Genomic DNA, 21,606 nt, shown 5'->3' with positions numbered 1-21,606 from the left:
GACTTCTCATTCTCTTGGTGCTCACATTTAGTATGGAACTCCTGATTGCTTCTGCCACCCAAATCTGTTCCATCCATTCATCTCAGTCTGATGAAATAATATCTTTCTAGGTGTTTCGACCAAAATCTTTGACGTGATAGTCAACTTTTCTCTTTGTTCTATAAATTACTTCCAATCTATTAGCAAAAATATACACAGATGCTAAGCACCTCATTGCTGTCTCTAAAGCTCTCATGTTGGTCCAAGATGCAAATATCTCTTCCCTGCATTCATACCTTGTTTCCCTGCATCCCCAATTACTTTCCTTTAGGCTGTTCTACACAATACATCTAAGTTATTATAACATTCCTCCACTTACAGCCCTCCATTCATTTACTTACTTCTTCATCAACTATTTATTCATTCTGCATTCATTCATTGATTTAGTCATCAAATATTTTCATGTGGTAGACACTCTTTAGATGCTTGGTATCTATCACTAAACAAGCAAAAGTGATGCCTGCCTTCATAAACTCACATTCAAGCGTGGAAGAAACACAATAAACAACATATATGACTTAGAACATAAATTTTTAATTTTATGAAGAATAGTAAAAGTAGATCAGAGTAAGGGGGATCCAGAATGTTAGGTTGTTAATGGTGGAAAGAGGCACAAGCAGATTGCAATATTAAAGTGGGTGGTTAGAGTAAGCCTCATTGAGAAGGTGAGATTTGAGGGAGATAAAAACTTAAGTGTACATCTGGAGGAAAAGTGTTCTGGGCAGAGGGAACAATAGGCACAAAGTCAAAAGGTAGAAGCCTGCCTGGTGTGTCCTAATCATTTTGTTCCTGTAATACGACTCCCTGATACTTGAGTTTTCTTCTCATGTTCTTGCAAGAGGGTCTTCATTGCTGGGACTCCTTCTTTCTGGAATGTGCTTTTTAGGGTATTTGCAAGGCTCAAGTATGAAACTCTTCCATATCTTTGCTCAACTTTAACATCAGAGAGATCTTCCCCTGACCGCACTATTTAACACTGCAACTTCTCTTACCTGGCACTATCCATCTCCCTTCTCTGCTTTAATTTTGACAATTCTCTTCAGCATAATCTATTATACTATATAATTTATTTGTCTCATCTGTTGTCTATCTCTCAGTCCAAAGGGTGATCTCCACGAGTGCAGGGATTTTGTGTATTTTGTTTATCGTGCTATCCCCAGCACCTAGAACAGTGCCTGGCTCTATTTCTTTGGACTACTCTCTATTTTTCATTTTTTTAATTTGCATTTATTTTTTATTTATATTTTTAAAAATTTTATTTCCAGTATCATTACTATATAGTGTTGTATTAGTTTTAGGTGTACAATACAGTGATTCAAAAATTTTATACACTACTCAGTGCTCATCATGATAAGTATACTTTTACTTCCCTTCACCTATTTTACTCATCCCCCCACATGCCTCCCCTCCGGTAACCATCAGTTCTCTATAGTTAGAAGTCATTTTTGGTTTGTCTTTTTTCTTTGTTCATTTGTTTTCTTTCTTAACTTCCACATATAAGTGAAATCACATGGTATTTTTCTTTCTCTGACTGACTTATTTCACTTTGGGCTACTCTCTATTTTAATCTAGTGAATGGAATTATTGAAACATTGAATAAATATTCATTGAATGAAAAAATGGATGCTTGAGGAACCTGGGTGGTTCAGTCGGTTAAGCATCTGCCTTAGGCTTGGGTCATGATCCCAGGGTCTTGGGATTGAGCTCTGAGTCAGGCTCCCAGCTCAGCGGGGAGTGTGTTTCTCCCTCTCCATTTTCCCCTCTCCCCTGCTCCTGCATGTGCTCTCTCTCTCTCAAATAAATAGATAAAATATGTTTTAAAAAGAGATGCTTATTTTAGAAGCCCTAAATCCTCCACTAACATTGCCCATCAAAATAAAACAAACAGATAAATACTATGGTTATATAAGATACTAACATTAGAGGAGGCTAGGTTAAGGGTGAGACCCCAACTCATAAGGTTGGTTAAAGTCCTTGCATCTTTACATATTTAAATGGTAATACTAGATTTATCACAAACTGCAGATCAGCTGGATGGGTAAAATATGACTTCTTGGAAGGGGATTTTCATGTCATTAAAATGTATTGGGATGCTGATCAAACATTTTTTAAAAGATGTTTAATGCTCGGGGTGCCTATGTGGCTCAGTTGGTTAGGCGTCTGCCTTTAGCTCAGGTCATGATCCCAGGGTCCTGGGATTGAGCCCTGCATCAGGCTCCCCACTCAGAGGGGAGTCTGCTTCTCCCTCTCCCTCTGCCACTGCCCCCTGTTTGTGCTCTCTCTCCCTCTCTGTCTCAAATAAATAAATAAAATCTTTAAAAAAAAGAATTTTAATACTTTACAAAAGTGGCTGCTAATTATAATCACAGAACAAAGTTCTGTCCAGCTCCCTTTTCAAATTTGAGACACTTCTTTTCCCCCTAAAATTTTATAATTTTTTAGGTGGCATTTGTACTCTTGTGAAGTACCAGCCTGCCTGGGTAGAATGAAACTTCAGGCACTTTGGAGTCCTTTGGCTGGGTGCAGTCCAATCTGCCAGACTATGGGTTTCATGTAGGACAGTACCTCCCAGAGAAGGTCATTTAACAACTGTGTGGTTATGGTTGAATAAGGGGTAATGCTACAGATAGTACCCATTTTGAATTGATTTTTGTACATGGGTAAGGTAGGGATCAAACTTCATTCTTTTGAATCAGTTGTCCCAAACCCGATTTTCTTAAAAAACCCTGCTCTTTCTCCTATCAACTTATCTTGGCATCCTTGTCAAAAATCAATTGTTAAAAAATGTAAAGGTTTATTTCTAGATTCTAAGTACTATGCCAGGACCATACTGTCTAGAGCACTTTTTTTAAACTAAAGAATTTTGAATATTCCAACTTTGGTCTTATTTTTCAAGACTGTTTTAGCAAATCTATGTCCCTTGTATTTCCACATAAATTTTAGAATAAGCTTGCTAATTTCTGCTACAGATCTAGATTGGGTTTTATTAAGGATTATGTTGAATTTGTAGATTTGGGAAGTATTGCCATCTTAACAATATTAAGTCTTACAATATATGAACATGGGGTGCCTTTCCCTTTATTTAGATCTTTTTAAATTTCTTTCAACAATATTTTGTAATTTTCAGTGTGCAGATTTTATGCCACTCTTTAATTGATTCTTATGTATTTTATTTTATTCTTTTTGATGCTGTTGTAAACTAAATGATTTGCTTAATTTTATTTTTGGATTCTTCATTGCCAGTACATTGAAATACAACTAATTTTTATATGTTTATCTTCTATCCTGCAATTGCTGGACTTGTTTATTAGAGATATTTTAAGGGCAAAAGTACAATGGGGAGTCAACCTTAACAAGTTTACAATGTTTCCTTAGTCTGAAATATTATGTTGTGAAAGCATGCAGAGTGCGTCTAGATATAGACATGGGCAGGCTGAATAATGCAAGAAGCCATGCCAGATTCTTATATCCTGAGATCTGGAGGGCAAGGAGCCCTCTCCTGCAAGGTCCAAGGCAGTCCTTGAGGGAGACCAACCCCTGTACTGCTTGTAGAGAAAGTCTTCCAAGTTCCTTGGGGAGACCACAGCTGTAAGAACACAGACCCTTTGGAAGCCAACAGACTCACTGAGATAGTTGGGTCAAATCAAGTAAAAGTACAGAGTTGAGATACTGGTATGGAGGAAGATGAACTAAATAATTCCAGAATCAACAAAATTCCATAGCTATAAAAAGTAAACAAGACAAGGACCTGACTACATTAATTAATAAATTGTAATAAAATTAGTGACTATTGGCCTAAATACACACACATTAGATGATGATTTAGTATAAGACAAACTCATTTAAGATATTTTAAAATATACCATATAGAAGGACATTTAATTCAACAGAAGACTTTAAAACCTATCTGTTCTCTACTCTGAATGACTCTGCCACTTATCAGTTCTTTACTAAAACATCAGGCATCTAGTGATATATTCTCCTATACTTTCCCTCATTCACTAGTCTTCAAACTCTTAACAGAGGAAGTCTCTTTTCAAAAATTATTATTCAAAAGCCCAACACTCAAAATACATAAAAACAGATTGAATTGAAAAGTAACTAAAATTTTATACTTCTGTATATAAATGCCCTGTTAGCAGTGTTATCTCTGACAATTGAGAGGCAATAGAGATATTACATTTAAAGAAGGAAAATTTTACTGTCATAAGACATTGTTTCAATCTATTGGAACAAAAATATTCATACATTACTTCTGAATAAAAATACATTTTGAAAAAACATTATAATACAGTGTGATAAGTATTATAAAATGGGCAGAGATACAAAGTGTCATGAAAAAGCAAAAGCAAGAGTACCCACCTCAGTCTTGAAGGTTTTCCACAAGCAACATATATGTTGTGGCCTGATGACTAAGAAATAATTTGTCAGGTGATTCCTTTGTGGAGGGAAGAGCTGTGCTTTCTCTCAGTAGTCAATGATCACTTCTGCAGATGCATCCTTTTAACCTCACCCTTTTGGAAAAATCTCTATTGTATTTCTTCCAAGGAATTGCAATTGGAACTGGCTGCCAAATAGAGACAGTATTAATATCTTCCAGAACTTCACCCAGCTCAGTTCCAATCTCCTTTATTTTCACTCTACTTGGCAAAATTCTGGAGTTGTTCTGGAGATAATTTCACATATTGAAGAAATTATAAGTAACTCTAGAACAGAGAGAAACAGTCAACTATCAAGATATATGGTGTGGTAGCTAAGTGGGGACTTGAACAGAAAAGGTTCTATAAATCATAGTAAGGGATTGGACGTTTCTTGAGGAGAAAGAGTAAGATTTTGAATGGTTCAAGCAGGGAAATGTCATCATCATATTCATGTCCATAAAAAAAAAAAAGATACTCAGAATGTATAGCCGTTTAACAGACCGTGGCATTGAGAGATGATGGTAAATAATTTGAGTTATACAATTTACTATGGGAAAACAAAGGGTGATTTCAAGAAGAAAAATTGTAAGTCAGTTGAAGTGAAAAGTATAGGTATTAGTAAAAGGAAGTGAAAAAGACCAGCCAGTTCTCTACGGGATCCAAGAGTAAGGTAATTTTGTCCTTAGACACACAGTGATGGTCTGATCTGGGTGACTATAAATATTAGTTGTCTGGAACTGCACAAAACATTAATAATAATTGAGTATAATTATCTCCTTTAAGACTTTTAAAATTATATTTTTATGCAGATTTGATATTTACCCCAATACCTTACATACTCCTAAATCTGTTGGAGGTTTGAGAGATTTCTGACTTTTTTTTTTTTATTCTAAGAAATTATCGCTTACATCAATGAACTGTCATTTCTCAAGGACTACATTCAATTCCAATCAAAAGGCCTGGGGAGTAGAACTATCAATATGGTATTTTAAGTGATAATCATAGATAGTATCTTCATATGCAGTGAATAGAGTTACTGGATTATATAATTTAAAAGTATAAAAATGGTGATAAATTTAAAATTTGCCAAATGACATAAGAAAATAACATGAGTATTGAAATATTACTTTTACCAATAATTCTGCTTTTCTTTGATTATAAATAGAATCAGAGTGACATACACTAAAATTAATATTTAATTTTTAATTTAACATTTTAAAAGGTATTTAAAATGTAACTCTAAATACTTCTTTGCATGCCACTGGAAAAAACTGTACTATAACAATTTGCCAACATAGATATTTTAGAAAAACCTTTAGTTATACATGAATTGGACTTTTTGATTTCATGGAAATCATTGTTCAAAGACAATTCTAGCATTTGTTTTTACAGCATTTCTGGATAACTCCTTTTCCTCAACAGACGGCTATGTATAGATACAGTTGTAGATAAGACATAGAGAGATACAGTTATTGATGTGGATATAAATTGTTACCAGAGTTTAATCATATTCAGTTATTAGAGTAAATAACTCTATTTCCAAATACCCTAGGTATTTTCACAGAAAAAAGATCGTAAAAGATATTTAAGTATGCTTAGAGAATTGTCAAAAGAGCTTGGAGAGCATGAGTCAGAGGAATATGTCCTTTTTGGAGATTAGGAGGCTGCGGAAATTACACAAAACTGGTTCTAATGAGTTCTCCTTCCTGCAGTACCAAATTGAGTGAGTGATCCACTCACATAGGAACTTGGGAGTTCATACAAATTTTGTGTTGCCCACCACTGCCAGAGGAGGTTAATGGCTTCTCATTTACTTTGGTCTTTCAAATATTATGTGAGTACTTCTCATTGGTATAATCTAACCCAGAATCCTGCTGACAAGAGATTCTGGGAAGTACAATTCCAAGGTTTCTCCCATGCAACGTAGGAGAGAATAATACTGGTTTGACAATTCACAATATGACACAAAGATATAGAAAAATAAAGTATGGGTATCTACAGATATAGAAAAAGTTAAGTGACAAAGGTTTATATATTTGAGAGATATTATGGCCAAAAAATTGTTTTTATTTATTCAACAACAAGGAATCTCTCAATACACGTATATGTAGTAAACAAATACTAGATATTATTCTTAGGACAACTGCCCAAAGAATTGGCAATTCAGGAATTTTTAATCTTAAAAAAAAAACAAGATTAGGGAGTGAACCAAGATTTTTTTTTTTCTATTTACTAAAAGGGAATAATTAAAACAACATATTCAGGTAATAAGGAAAATAACTGTATTATGTTATACATTTTATTTATTTTTAAAGATTTACTTATTTGAGAGAGAGAGAGAGCATGCACACAAGCAGGGGAGAGGCAGAGGAAGAGGGAGAGAGAGAGAGAGAATCTCAAATAGACTCCTTGTTGAGCGCGGAGTGGGGCTCGATCTCAGGACTCTGTGATCATGACTTGGACCGAAATCAAGAGTCAGATGCTTAACTGACTATGCCACCCAGGCACCCCTCATGTTAAACATTTTAAATTGGTAATGATGTTTAGTGTTTTCCATTATTTGTTTGCTATACTATCTTTTTATGACAATTTTTCATGCTTTTAATTCTAAAATAATTTTATCGTGATTTAATAAAATTGAAGTCATGTTTACTTAACACATTTTCTGTTACTATGGTCTTTGAAACTATCCTTTTAAGGCAGCATTATATTTCATTGAGTTGAATTATAAAAGTTACTTTTTTCTGCTATTGTTCAACATTTAGGCTCTTTTGACACTTTTGCAGAATAATAGATTCTAGGCATATAACTTTTTTTTTATTGCTTGGATTGATGTGTTACAACAAGTTCCTAGGAATGGAAAACACAAATATTTTCATGGCACTTGATATATATGACATTATTTTAATTTATATTCACTCTATTACTAGGATATGTTATCTGACTCCTTGACATCATGTAATTTAAATTTATCTTTATCTTGTAATTAATATAACAAATGATATTCTGCTTTTTATTATGTACATTACTCACACCTTCACAAATATTTTATGGTTCCTGCCTCATTTCAAGGTTCTTGTAGTTAGGATCTTTGCCTTATTCATTTTTCTACCATACATGATGATTAAACTGCAAACACTCAGTAAACACATATTAATCCATTTAAATTATATGATCATAAAATATGAGAAACTAAAAAAGAAAAATTCAGATTATTTCGATGAAGAAATATGTCAAGGAACTCTTTCCTGCTCATCATATATTTCCACATTCTTTTTTTATTTTATTTATTTATTTATTTATTTATTTGAGAGAGAAGGAGAGAGAGAGCTGGGGGAGGACCAGAGGGAGAGGGACAAGCAGACTCTGCGCTGAGCATGGAGCCTGACATGGGGCTCGATCTCATGACCCTGAGATCACGACCTGAGCTGAAATCAAGAGCCAGACACTTAACTGACTGAGCCACGCAGGTGCCCCCCACATTATTCTTTTTATGTATTCTTCTAGGTGTTTAGTGGCTTATTTTCTAATATATTTACTTCCATTTTATTGTATTAGGAATCAAAAAATGACCTGTAAACCTTACCTTCTAATACTCAAATCTGGTAAGATAAATAAGTATTTTAGAAAAGTGAAAAAGAATAATGCTTCAGATAGATTGCATTTGAATTTGTTGGAAAGGAAAGGAAAGGAAAGGAAGAAAGAAAGAAAAAGAAAATTTGCTTTGCGGTATCTATGAGTATTAATGGCTCTGCCATTTAGATATGAAGACTGGGTACAAAATATGACTATTTTCACCTTGAAAGTAAATCTATATGCCTGTGCTCTCTTCTGCTACTGAAATGCACTACATTTCAAACTTACTTCTCTGATAACCTTATAAACATTAAACTTTTACCACAGAGAACAAAGAGACTTTTTTTTTTAGAGGGGGGAGAGAGCATGAGTGGGGGGGGGGGCCAAGGGAGAGAATCTTTAAGCAGACTCCCTGCTGATCCCAGTGGAGGGGGTGTTGCAGAGAGGGTGGCTCGATCTCAGGACCCATGAGATCATGACCTGAGCCAAAACCAAGAGTTGGACGTTTAACCGACTAAGCCACCCAGGTGCCCCAAGACTTTTAACTATAAAAATTACAATCAGGGTGCCTGGGTGGCTCAGTTGCTTAAGCCTCAGACTCATGGTTTGGCTCAGGTCATTATCTCATGGGTGGTAAGATTGAGTCCTTCTTCAGGCTTGTGCTCAGAAAGGAATCTGCTTAAAGATTCTCTCCCTCTGCCCCTCCCCCAATTCCTGCACAAGTGCTCTCTCTCTCTCAAATAAATAAATAAATCTTTAAATAAAATTGCAATCTATTTCTTTATGAGTTATTGCCTATGCTGCTTTTTGTTACTTTTCAGAGCTTAAAATTGCAGGTTCATTGCATAAGTAACTTGATAATCCTAGCATATCTATTTTAATAGCCAAAGTGTCCTTGAGTTCCATGTGCACCCAAAGCCTGTAATTCATTTCATTCCATTTCATTCCTTCTTAGAGATAAAGAGAAGTTTATCACTTCCTGTGACTACATGGTTTTAAATGGTATTAGTCTCTCAGAGCCATATAGCAGACCTTGAAGGCTCCTCTGTTTCTTTAAGGAAATCTCAAAAATATGGACATTTCTAGGGAAATCATTGAAATTCAAACAAGGAGTTGTTGAGCCATTTTAAAAATGCTTAGAAGAAGTCCAGAAATTAGAGTGGACATAATTGACAACTCAGAGAGCCCCACAGATGATTCCTAAGTCTGAATAAACAGAGGAAAAGACTAGAAGAGCATAAAAATGGTTAGACACAAAAAGACTATAGAAAAATTGAAATATATATGGATGACAGGTTACTTCAGGAACAAAGTCTGTGACTATACTCAGTTTACTGAAGCCTCATTCTTTTGCATAATTTGACTGCCATCACTAATCTGCATAATTTTCAGAAAGGCACAAAGCACTTTCTTTCTAAATATATAAAAAGGGAAACCATATTGTATTTTATTTTGGGGGGGCGGTGTAGGGGAAGAGGGAGAGGGAGAGAAAGAATCTTAAGCAGGCTCCACACTCAGTTCAGAGCTGGTTCTCACAACCCTGAGATCAAGACCTGAGCTGAAATCAAGAGTCAGGTGCTTAATCAACTGAGCCACACAGGTGCCCCCCAAAAAAGAAACAATATTTTAAATATCATCCTTATATAACATTTTAAAAATGAAACATGTTTATCTAAATTCAACCAGAAGATACTCACAAATTGCATAATATATACTTCCCCTTGCCTATTTTCTGGAATATTCCATTGGAAATTTATTGACACCCCCCCCCCAGCCCTTATCTGATTACCCTTATCCAAAAAGCAACTGCTTCATTTTTAGACCTTATTCTTATTTTGTCTGCTGTGAACTTCCTTTTAAGCCACGGTATTATCATTCTACCAATTTTCTTAGGAAAGTGCAAAGTTTAATTAGGTGAAAAAAAAGAATATTTTGGCAACCAGTTTATGTAAATCTGGTCAGTTATCATGAGAGAATGAGGGATGGAAGAAGGAAGAAGGACATAAGATTTATAAAAAGAGCCAAATACTTGCTATTAATTTTCAAAGGTTATCATGTTGATTTTCCTGGAGAGCAAATCAAAGAGAAAGTAAGAAATATCAGACCCTAACATTTTCAAATTCAATATTTACTAGGTGATTTCTCTATTTTGTTTAAATATTGTAATATCTTATAGCCTCACATTTATAACATGGGTAAAATCACAAACATATTTAATGGTAGACATTTATGGTCTGGGTGTTCACATACTTCAATATACTACTACCCAGGGAGTGGCAAAGACTAAAAGAGAAAACTTGTAAATATTTCCATATATTTTAGAATACAATTCTGCTTTTTGTTTTCCTTGATAGAATAAATATTGGAATGGTATCAATAAAATTCTACAAATTATTATTTATTATAATTCCATACTTTAATTGGAGCAAAAGCTATCCAATACTTGTATGAGTTATATGTGTCATTAAAAAAAAAATTCTCAAGATAAACTTATAAGAATCAGCCTAAGAATTGGATCCTTATTGAGTGGAGGCTAATAATATTGTTTAGTGGATCATCAATTCAACAGATTCTTGAGAAATGACATTTACTAAAGTCAAAAATCAAATCAAACAATTCCTTTGTATAGATAATCAAGAATTATCTAAGTCATTAAATGTCAGGCCAATCTAATATTAAGAAAGTCTAGATGGATTCCTATTTTAATTCTGAAATAATTTAAAACTTCTTTCAAAAGGCCAACATTTCTATAGTTGTCAGAAAATTATCCAAGAGACAATTCTCCAAGGGCTTCTCGCCTTCTGCACGTCTTCCAAACAGAGGCAGTAAGAGCTTCTGTTCTGCATCATTTTCTCATGGATGTTTGTAAATCAAACCACATTGGAAGATAGAGATAGTACCTCCTCTGGGGCAAAATTCAGAATTGTTTGCTGTCCAAGATAGTAAAGATAATGTTTTTCCTCTGAGGCAAAGATTGAACAGATTTACTAGTGGTTGCCTTTCAGATATTGGGGTTTCCTCAGTTTAAATGCCTTCGGCTAGAATGTAAACCCACTGTATGTGCAGCACGCTCCTGAGCCTTCCTCTCCATTACCTTCATGAGATATGAGAAGTGAAGAGAACCAACATTCACATAATGCTCAAATTACTTGCTGTGCCATGAGTAATAAAGTCCTTTATTTCTGACCCAGAAAACTTATGACCTCTGCCAATATCCATGCAATTATGGCAGGCCAATTTGTAGCATAGAAGCAGGGTAAAATTTCAGACCCTTTACAATTATTGACAATGGGTAAAATCCAATCTTGTGATTATGAAGATGGACTTTTGACTTTAAGAAATTATATTTTTGAGGCTTTGTCCATGACAGTTATTTACCTGTTTCCTACACACACATACACACACACCTATCTTCAGTATAAGAATTTGATAACATACAGTCTTAGCTGATAGGAAATTGCTCCCAGTGATCTGTCCTTTCACAGCACCTACCTGATGCCCACAGCTTCATCTGGTGCCTTGCAATTTGCAAATAAATAAATTCACTTAATATATATCGATACTTTAATTTCTCATGTTACTATCGCCTAATTCTATAACATGTATGTTTCTATAAACGTGCAAATTTCTATGGAATGCATCTATATGCATTTCAGTGAGTTTTTAGGAATCATTTTAACATATATTAAATTTCTGTCCATATTGTAGAAAGTTTTTGATTAGTATAGATATTTCTATTTATTTAGAGCAATTTGGGTCTAGTCCTGTACAACAATACACATGTATATTAACAATAATATTTTTTGCTCTCTTTTCAGTAGGCATGAAAACAACTTTTGAACATCCTAGAAAAAGCTGATGTAAATCTGTTAGCCTGGGCTTCACCATGCCAAAGCCTGTTGACCTGACACTGACTTATGTAGTAACAAAATCTTAGAAATAAATCCTTCTGTGTTAGCAGGTTTTCACTCCTATTGCAGAATTATATTAGTTCTGTAGAGTATTTTGAAATCCTATCATGATATCATCAAGCTATCTTTAAATCTGGTTATGGATGCTTTCTGTGATAGAGATAATTCTATGCCAGGCAATAGTGACTTCTACAGAAAAGTTCAGCTATGAGTTGAGAACTACATAATTTCCTCATATTTGCCTCCTTTTTTGTGATAAAATAATTCTAATAAGAAAACATTAACTTGTGTTTATATAACAAAGGATAATTTAGAGAAATGTAGTAACTGTAAAAAGTAAAGTAAAAAATTAACTTAATTTTTTATTCAGATGTAACTGACATATGACATATTAGTTTCAGGTGTGAAATATAAGGATTTGATATTGTGAAATGTACAGAATGGTGGCTAATAATGCTGCATTATATATTTTAAAGTTGCTAAAAGAGAAACTTTTAATTCTTTTTTTTTTTTAAAGATTTTATTTATTTATTTGACAGAGAGACACAGCGAGAGAGGGAACACAAGCAGGGGAGTGAGAGAGGGAGAAGCAGGCTTCCCGCTGAGCAGGGAGCCTGATGCGGGGCTTGATCCCAGGACCCTGAGATCATGACCTGAGTCGAAGGCAGATGCTTAACGACTGAGCCACCCAGGCAGGCACCCCGAGAAACTTTTAATTCTTGATTGATATTAGCCTTTTTAAAAAAGCTGGATACATTCAAGCTTATATTAAAATGTCTCTCTAGGAGAGACTAAAACGTATGGATTAATGATGCACATAAATATTGTATTCATAAGATCCGTCATTTAAAAAACTAAATCGTCTACTAATAGTTAAGGAACTTTTAAAAAATTCAAATGCTAATAACAATAAATATTACAATCTTACTTCCAACTTCTCACTGTTAATGGTTTCTTATATATCCTATTTTCCAAGAAGAAATCAAGCATTAATAGGTGCCTTTACTTTAATAGTTGTTACAGCCTAAAATAGAAACACTTATTCACTTATTCTTGTAGAGAGTATGCATATCTGGCTTACCAAGTGACCCTCAAAACTGCTTACTCAGATCCTGAAAGGATTCTAACATTTTATGTGGATATTAAAAATACCAATATTTAAGACAAATGATTCCACATCTTGTTTTTCCCCCTCTTAATAATATAACTTGGATGTATTTATTGACTGCATAATAATTCTTTGTGTAAATGTATCATAACCTACCTAACCTATTATATTGCTAATTTCAGCTTTTTGCTGTTCATTCCTTTAAAAAGTAATGCCGCAGTAATTTCTCATCTATACTATCATGAAGGTATATTTACATGTACATTCTTCTCTCTGCCCCCCAACCTCATGGGCATATGTGCAAATATTTAGTTATCTTTCTATTATATGATATAATTCCCATTTTTGGTAAAACATACAGTCTCCAATTTTGAGATGTGGGGTTTTAGAATATGTAACACAAGTAAAACTTTACCTTACATTATCTATGTAAAAATATTTAACAACCATAAGATAATCTGTCCCATTTTAATTGATTAGTGTGTACTGTTCCATTTTGCGTACACTGCACTAAAGTTCACCCTATTCTAAATTCACTTTCCAAAATCATTATCTACTCTTAAGAGTATCACCCACATTTCTAATAAAACAGCTTACAGTGCTTTTTCTTTTAATTAGAAAAGCAAAATTTTGGTGTTGTGATTCTCTGGAAATGTTCTTAAGTAAAGTGCAATATGGTGCCAAAAGTAAACAAAATTAGCTATGTAGTGCAGCAAGTAATTTTATTTTATGTAGGATAAATTATAGTTACTTTAAAAATAAGAGGTAAAAGATTTAAATAAGGTGTATCAGTTAAATTCTTATACTTTGTTTTAAACATGACAACCATCAAATTCCATCTTTAAAAATAATAATATTTTTAAACCATCACACTTAACTCTGTTTAAATAAATGATTATATATCTAATTTATTAAACTAGAATGAATATAGTGAAAATAAATATATTCTAAAGTGCTTCATATCAAAACATTACTGAAAATGAAAATGTTTAAAATTCACCAGAGGAGCTCACAGTTTCAAGAAATCTAATTTTGTTTTGATTTAAAAGCAAAAATAATTTTACATGTGATAGTCATTGAGGATTTACTACATGCTTGCCAATCCACATTATTTCATTTAACAAGACCATTATCTTCAAATTATTTTTAACATACCCTCTTATAGATGAGGAAAAATGGTAAATCATCCAGCATCACATAGATAAAAATATCAAAGCTGATATTTCAATAAATTTTTTTTGAATTAAAAAAATCTATACTCTGAAATAAGCTTTAGGTCTTTTTTGTGGCATTAATTTTACATTTCATTTTTTATCCTTACCCAGCAAATTGCTTTACAATGCAACTATATTATGATTATAATCTTTAGTGAGTCAATGATAGTCTTTATTAGATTTTCTAGCCTTAATTCATTTTATTTTTTATTTTATTTAGGCAGGGGCAGAGGGAGAGAGAGAACCTCAAGCAGACTCCACACTGAGTGTGGAGCCCGAAGTAGGGCTCTATCTCATGACCCTGAGATCATTACCTGAGCAAAAATCAAGAGTTGGATGTTTAACTGACTGAGCCATCCAGTAGCCCCTAGCCTTAATTTAAATGTCAGTGTCTTTATATTATTCATCAGGTAGTACTAGACCTTGAGATATTTATCCTAGTGAGCAAGTTTTCATTATTTTCTGTACTTTTTTAGGTCAAAGCAAATTAAGCTCCATTTAGTAATGCACTGGATCCCAGAAAACATAACTATAATTTTCAGGTGAGCAGCGAATTAATTTTTTTTTAAATGGCAGAGAACAAATGTATTTCATCTCCTGCTCTTGTTATTGGGTAGTAGAAGAATCTACTGACTGATTCTTACAAGTAGTTTGATTGTGAATATATTTCTAAATACATAGAGTACTAATAAGTAGAGAAAGTAGCTGTTACGTATAAAATGGATAGAACCATTTTTCTTTTATAAGGAGGATTACAAGATCATCTCATTATACAGCACATGAGAAACTAAGGAACCTATTGCAGAAATGATTGTTTAACGGGGTGTTAATATCTAATTTTACCATGTCATTTAGTTGTGTGTTTTTTTTCTGAACTCCCTCTACGTTTACAATTCTAAAGCTCCAAACATGTTAACTTTAAAATTGGTGCATTCTTATTGGCTTGAGGAGAAATACTATTCATCTATGAATAGTTATGGTAGATTGGCAAGTGCTAAGATCATATATATATATATATATATATATATATATATATATATATATGTATTTCTGAGACAGTGTGGATGCTGGAAACAACCATCAGAGTTTTCTTAGTACTATTTCCCCCCACTTCAGGTCACATGAGTGGACTTAATCATATATAGAGAGAACACATGTCAGAATGGAGATATTGGAGTTGTCTATTCACACATTCAGAAAGCAATTAAGAAGTTGTAAAAAAAAAAATTCTTTTTTCTCTCACATTTCTTCTATTTGGAGCCAAAATTGTTTCCGGACATAATCAATAACAATGATCAAGAGTTTCTAAAAAAAAGAGTTTCTTGTGAGCATGATGTCCTGGAGCATATAGGAAAAGAGAAAAGGTAGAAGAAGTATAAAAGAAATAAAAAAGGAAGAGGAGGAGGAGGAAAAAAGAGTGGGGAAGAGGACAACAGAAAAGAAAAGAGAGAAGAGGAGGTATAGAAGGGGAAAGAGAAAAGGGAGAAGAAGAGGAGGAAAAAGAAAGAAAGAGTAGCTTAAAATATACTATCAAAGAACCATACATCAGAGTGCCTGGGTGGCTCAGCTGGTTAAGCATCAGACTTTTGATTTCAGCTCAGGTCATAATCTCAGGGTCCTGAGACTGAGCCCCGTGTCAGGCTCTACACACTAGATGTAGAGCCTGAAGATTCTGTCTTTCCTCCCCTGTCCTTCCCTCCCTGCTCATGTGCAAGCTCTCTCTCTCTCTAAAGAACAACAACAACAAAAAGCCATACATCAAGTAGGTCCATTCATGTAATAAAAATGAATAAATATGGGTTAAACTCATTTATTTTAAAGAATACTCATTAAACAAAATGGAATAAAGGGCTAGCAATAAAGGAAGGATAAAATATATAATGGCAAAAAGTAAGCAAAAAGAAAGAAGAGATTTTCATATTGTTATCATATAAAAAGAATTGAGATCCAAAGCATTAAATGGGAAAAGGAGTTATTTTATATTGGTAAGAATGCATCTACAAAGCAAAGAGGACATTTTTGAATTTGTATGTACCAAATAATATGGGATTGAAATACATTTTTTAAAAAATCCAGGAGCAATGTGCAGATAAACTGATAAAATATAAATTACAGTATGAGATTTTAATATAACATTTTAAGCAAAATATGAAAAAAATGAAGTCTTAAACTATAGCATTATCATTCCTGGTTTAAAATGTATGTAGCATAATTTGTTCTGAAAAATAATTTTAAGCATCTGTAGGGGCATTGTTTATTATAGCAAATATTAGAGGAAAAACTTGAAGTCCAAAAATAGAGGAAAATTTATAAACATTACAATACAACATGCTGGAATAACAGCTTCCTGGAGACCTAATAACATGAAAAAAACTTGCATTTTATTTTAAGAAAAAATATCAGGTTACTGTTTGATATCCCATTGTGTATTAAGAGTATGTTATACTTTGTAAAATGATTGAAATCCACAGGTAACTTTTGAATTATTTTTTTGTCTTTATGTTTTTTTCATTTCTTTTTCTTTTTTTTAAATTTTATTATGTTATGTTAATCACCATACATTACATCATTAGTTTTTGATATAGTGTTCCATGATTCATTGTTTGCATATAACACCCAGTGCTCCATTCAGTACGTGCCCTCTTTAATACCCATCACCAGGCTAACCCATCCCCCCTCCCCTCTAGAACCCTCAGTTTGTTTCTCAGAGTCCATAGTGTCTCAGGGTAAATCTCCCCCTCTGATTATCCCCCTTCATTTTTCCCTTCCTCCTTCTTTTTTTAACATATAATGTATTATTTGTTTCAGAAGTACAGGTCTGTGATTCAACAGTCTTACACAATTCACAGTGCTCACCATAGCACATACCCTCCCCAATTGTCTTTCACCCAGCCACCCCGTCCCTCCCACCCCCACCACTCCAGCAACCCTTAGTTTGTTTCCTGAGATTAAGAATTCCTCATATCATATGATACAAGTCTTTCTCTGATTGGCTTATTTCACTCAGCATAATACCCTCCAGTTCCTGAAGGAAAAATTAAGGAGTCAATCCCATTTACAATTGCACCCCAAACCATAAGATACCTAGGAATAAATCTAACCAAAGAGGCAAAGGATCTGTACTCAGAAAACTATAAAATACTCATGAAAGAAATTGAGGAAGACACAAAGAAATGGAAAAACGTTCCATGCTCATGAATTGGAAGAACAAATATTGTGAAGATGTCAATGCTACCTAGAGCAATCTACACATTCAATGCAATCCCTATCAAAATACCATCCACTTTTTTCAAAGAAATGGAACAAATAATCCTAAAATTTGTATGGAACCAGAAAAGACCCCGAATAGCCAGAAGAATGTTGAAAAAGAAAAGCAAAGCTGGTGGCATCACAATTCTGGACTTTAAACTCTATTACAAAGCTGTAATCATCAAGACAATATGGTACTGGCACAAAAACAGACACATAGATCAATGGAATAGAATAGAGAGCCCAGAAATGGACCCTCAACTCTATGGTCAACTAATCTTCGACAAAGCAGGAAAGAATGTCCAATGGAAAAAAGACAGTTCTTCAACAAATGGTGTTGGGAAAATTGGATAGCCACATGCAGAAGAATGAAACTGGACCATTTCCTTACACCACACAAAAAAATAGACTCAAAATGGTTGAAAGACCTCAATGTGAGACAGGAGTCCATCAACATCCTAGAAGAGAACACAGGCAGCAACCTCTTTGACCTCAGCCACAGCAGCTTCTTCCTAGAAACATTGCCAAAGGCAAGGGAAGCAAGGGCAGAAATGAACTATTGGGACTTCATCAAGATAAAAAGCTTTTGCACAGCAAAAGAAACAGTCAACAAAACCAAAAGACAACCAACAGAATGGGAGAAGATATTTTCAGATGACATATCAGATAAAGGGCTAGTATCCACAATCTATAAAGAACTTATCAAACTCAACACCCAAAGAACAAATGATCCAATCAAGAAATGGACAGAAGACATGAACAGACATTTTTCCAGAGAAGACATCCAAATGTCCAACAGACACATGAAAAAGTGCTCAACATTGCTTGGCATCAGGGAAATCCAAATCAAAACCTCAATGAGATATCACCTCACACCAGTCAGAATGGCTAAAATTAACAAGTCAGGAAAAGACAGATATTGGCGGGGATGCAGAGAAAGGGGAACCCTTCTACACTGTTGGTGAGAACCACTCTGGAAAACAGTATGGAGGTTCCTCAAAAAGTTGAAAATAGAGCTGCCATGAGACCCAGCAATTGCACTGCTGGGTATTTACCCCAAAGATACAAATGTAGGGATCTGAAGGGGTACATGCACCCTGATGTTTATAGTAGCAATGTCCACAATAGCCAAACTATGGAAAGAGCCAAGATGTCCATTGACAGATGAATGGATAAAGAAGATGTGGTATATATATATATATATAATGGAATATTATGCAGCCATCAAAAGGAATGAAGTCTTTATGGTTTTTTATAGTTTCCAAATGACCTACAATACACTGCTTTGGTTAACAAGAAGGCAAAAATGCCAATTTTAAAAATAAACTTAATTTTTTAAAAATAAAAGGTCATTGACATACTTTGACATATGATGTAGGGAGTTTTATAAGAGTCTTTTGTTGAAATTTTAATTATATAGATATGAGATACAAAGAATTTAACAAAGTTGTACTAGTTTCATCTTGATCAATGATGTCTAGCTCTTGGGCAAATCCATTCAAGCAAAACATCTCACACACACACCCCACTGTGCATTTCACATTTGGGTCTGGTATTTTTGCTTTGAGCTCAAAGTGAATTTTTTTTTTTCTTGTTCCATTGGTTAGTTTGGGAGAACCCTTAAAATGGATATTTACAAACATTGCTTGGCTTGCTTAAGGACCTAGCTATTATTTTAAGAATAGGATTCCTGTTGCTGCCAGGTTGAGTTGCTGTGAAGATCAAGGATGAGAGGCAAAATTGCAGCTTTTAAATATTTTTAGAAAAAATGGTGTCAACTTGCTGACATTAGGCACTGTAATCAATCCCTATCATCTCTTCATTCTTAGGAATAAGTGGGGAAAAAGACCATTTCAAAGCTAAATTGATGTTTTGCTATTGAACAGGACTTTAAAAGCTATTTGCAGACCAGATTTTTTTTTCTTTTATTTATCTTGGATACTAACAGTAAAGTCAATATAAAATTGTTTAATGTTTTTTTAGATTCCCTTGATTAATTTTCCTCCCTGGTCTCTTAGAATGCTTTCCCTAAAGATTCTCAATCATCTCCTTCTATCATTTTGATGTGGTTTTGGAATATCAGTGAGATTTGGTGGGGTGGGGTCCAGAGCCCATGGCTATGAAAGAATTCTTGAGACATCTATGTGCAGAAAGGTGGTTTTATTAAAGCATGGGGACAGGACCCTTGGGCAGAAAGAGCTGCTGCACCAGGGTTGTGAGGGGTGGCTGATTATATCCTTGGGAGTTGGGGCTAGGGAAAAAGGTTTTCAAAAAAACTTTCATATGCTAAAGAGGACTTATAAGAGGCCTTACCATTGTCAAATTAAGGTTGTTTTTCCCTCTAGTAAAGCAATAACATTAAGACAGTTGGGAGCTTCCTGGAAGAACATCACACATATCCCACCCAGGAGTGTGGGGGGGGAGGGGTGGGTAGAGGGAGGCTGCAGGGTGTCAGCTTATGCTTTGTCTTCAGTTAGCCTTCTGTTCCCCACAATGCAATAACCATGTCTACCTTATATGACCATAATAATAATTGGTCTTCCAGAGAGTTGTATACTAGTACTGTAGTGATCTGGTACTAGATTAATAATAATAATAATAATAATAATAATGTACACTTTTTGGCTAACATTAAAGGAGATATTTTTCATATCAAGAGATTCAGTCTTCACAATAGATGAAATATTTAAAAAATAATGTGTACATGCACTGTAGTGAGTTACAATATCATAAATTAAATCACTAAAGAGCTAATAGTACTAACCTGGATATATAGACTTTTGACTGAAAGTGGCTAATATGAAAATCAAATGATACCAAAAAGAAAGATTTTTAGTATCATCAAAATACATCCTTTTACCGTTGAGTTTCTAGAATGATTAAGCATTGTCATTACCATGCTGATGGAATGGGGGGTAGGAATTTGATAAGATGCAAATTTTTACTTAATGGTAAAATATGTAGTAAAGACATTTTGGAAATATATGAGTGTTTTAGGAAGTTATGGTATCTACTGGAAAAAAAAACTGTACAGATGTAATAGAATCAAATGCATAGCAGACAAAATTGAGGGAAATACCATACTGCTCAAAGTAATTGTACACATTGACTCAGCCATGGAGCAAGCTTTGTTTAGCATTTTGCATGTTTATTTTTTATATATATTCAGTGGGTAGTGGGTAGTTCCTGGCAGTTGGTGATTTCTGGCAGATGGAATAAGTTAAGGTTTCCTACTCAGATGACTTAAACTTTTTACCAGTATTTGTGGAGAAGACTTTTAAGATTTTTTTCATTCACCTAGTTTCCAAATAGGCCTTTCCTCTCTTTGTTTCCTTCTGACAGGAAACCTCCCTGAAATTTGTATTTTGACGAGATGGCCCTCAGTTTCTAGAGAAGACTAAGTAAAACATTCACATCTTAAGGGCACAGAGAAACAATGCAAGTTCCTCCAAGAAGGTCTATTATTTCCTAAATCCAAAATTTTTACAATAGCTATTAGCCTTTTGAAATGAATAGGGAAGATTCTGGAATTGGTAAAAAGGATTAGGTGGGCTTTTTTTTGTTCTTGTGAAGGCTCAGTTTGGAGGACAGTTGTTTTTAATTCCTCAAAGAATTGGGTCACAACCTGAATGCTATGAAGGGACTGAGCCAGTCATCCCACTATATTATCTTCAATTTGCTTCTTTATATCAGAGAGAAGATCTTCAACTATGATAGAAATCAAAAGATTCCTATGTTCTAGATCTAGAGCTGTTTGTGTTTGGAATGTTTTTCTTTCCCTCTGGGTAAATTGTTTCATTCAGCTAAGGAGAGAAGGCCTAAAGAAAAAAAAAAAAAATCCTATAAGACTCTGAATATCAGCTTCCAATTTGGTCAACTTTTGACCTTTGAGCTCCTTAAAAAATCCTCTCAAATATCTTGTTAGGTTTCAGCTAGAACAAATAGTAAATATTCCTGGCAGTTTTCAATGACCCCTTGGATGCAAGAGACATCCCCCCAAAAGGGTGCAAAGGATACTACCTTCCAAAGATCCAGAGCTACTCCCAAAAACAGCCAAAAGAAAGTCTTAGACAATTCCCCTGAGAGCT

This window comes from Neomonachus schauinslandi, chromosome 9, assembly GCF_002201575.2.
Source record: "Neomonachus schauinslandi chromosome 9, ASM220157v2, whole genome shotgun sequence".
Lineage (NCBI taxonomy): Eukaryota > Metazoa > Chordata > Mammalia > Carnivora > Phocidae > Neomonachus > Neomonachus schauinslandi.
Note: the sequence above shows the minus strand (reverse complement) of the source record.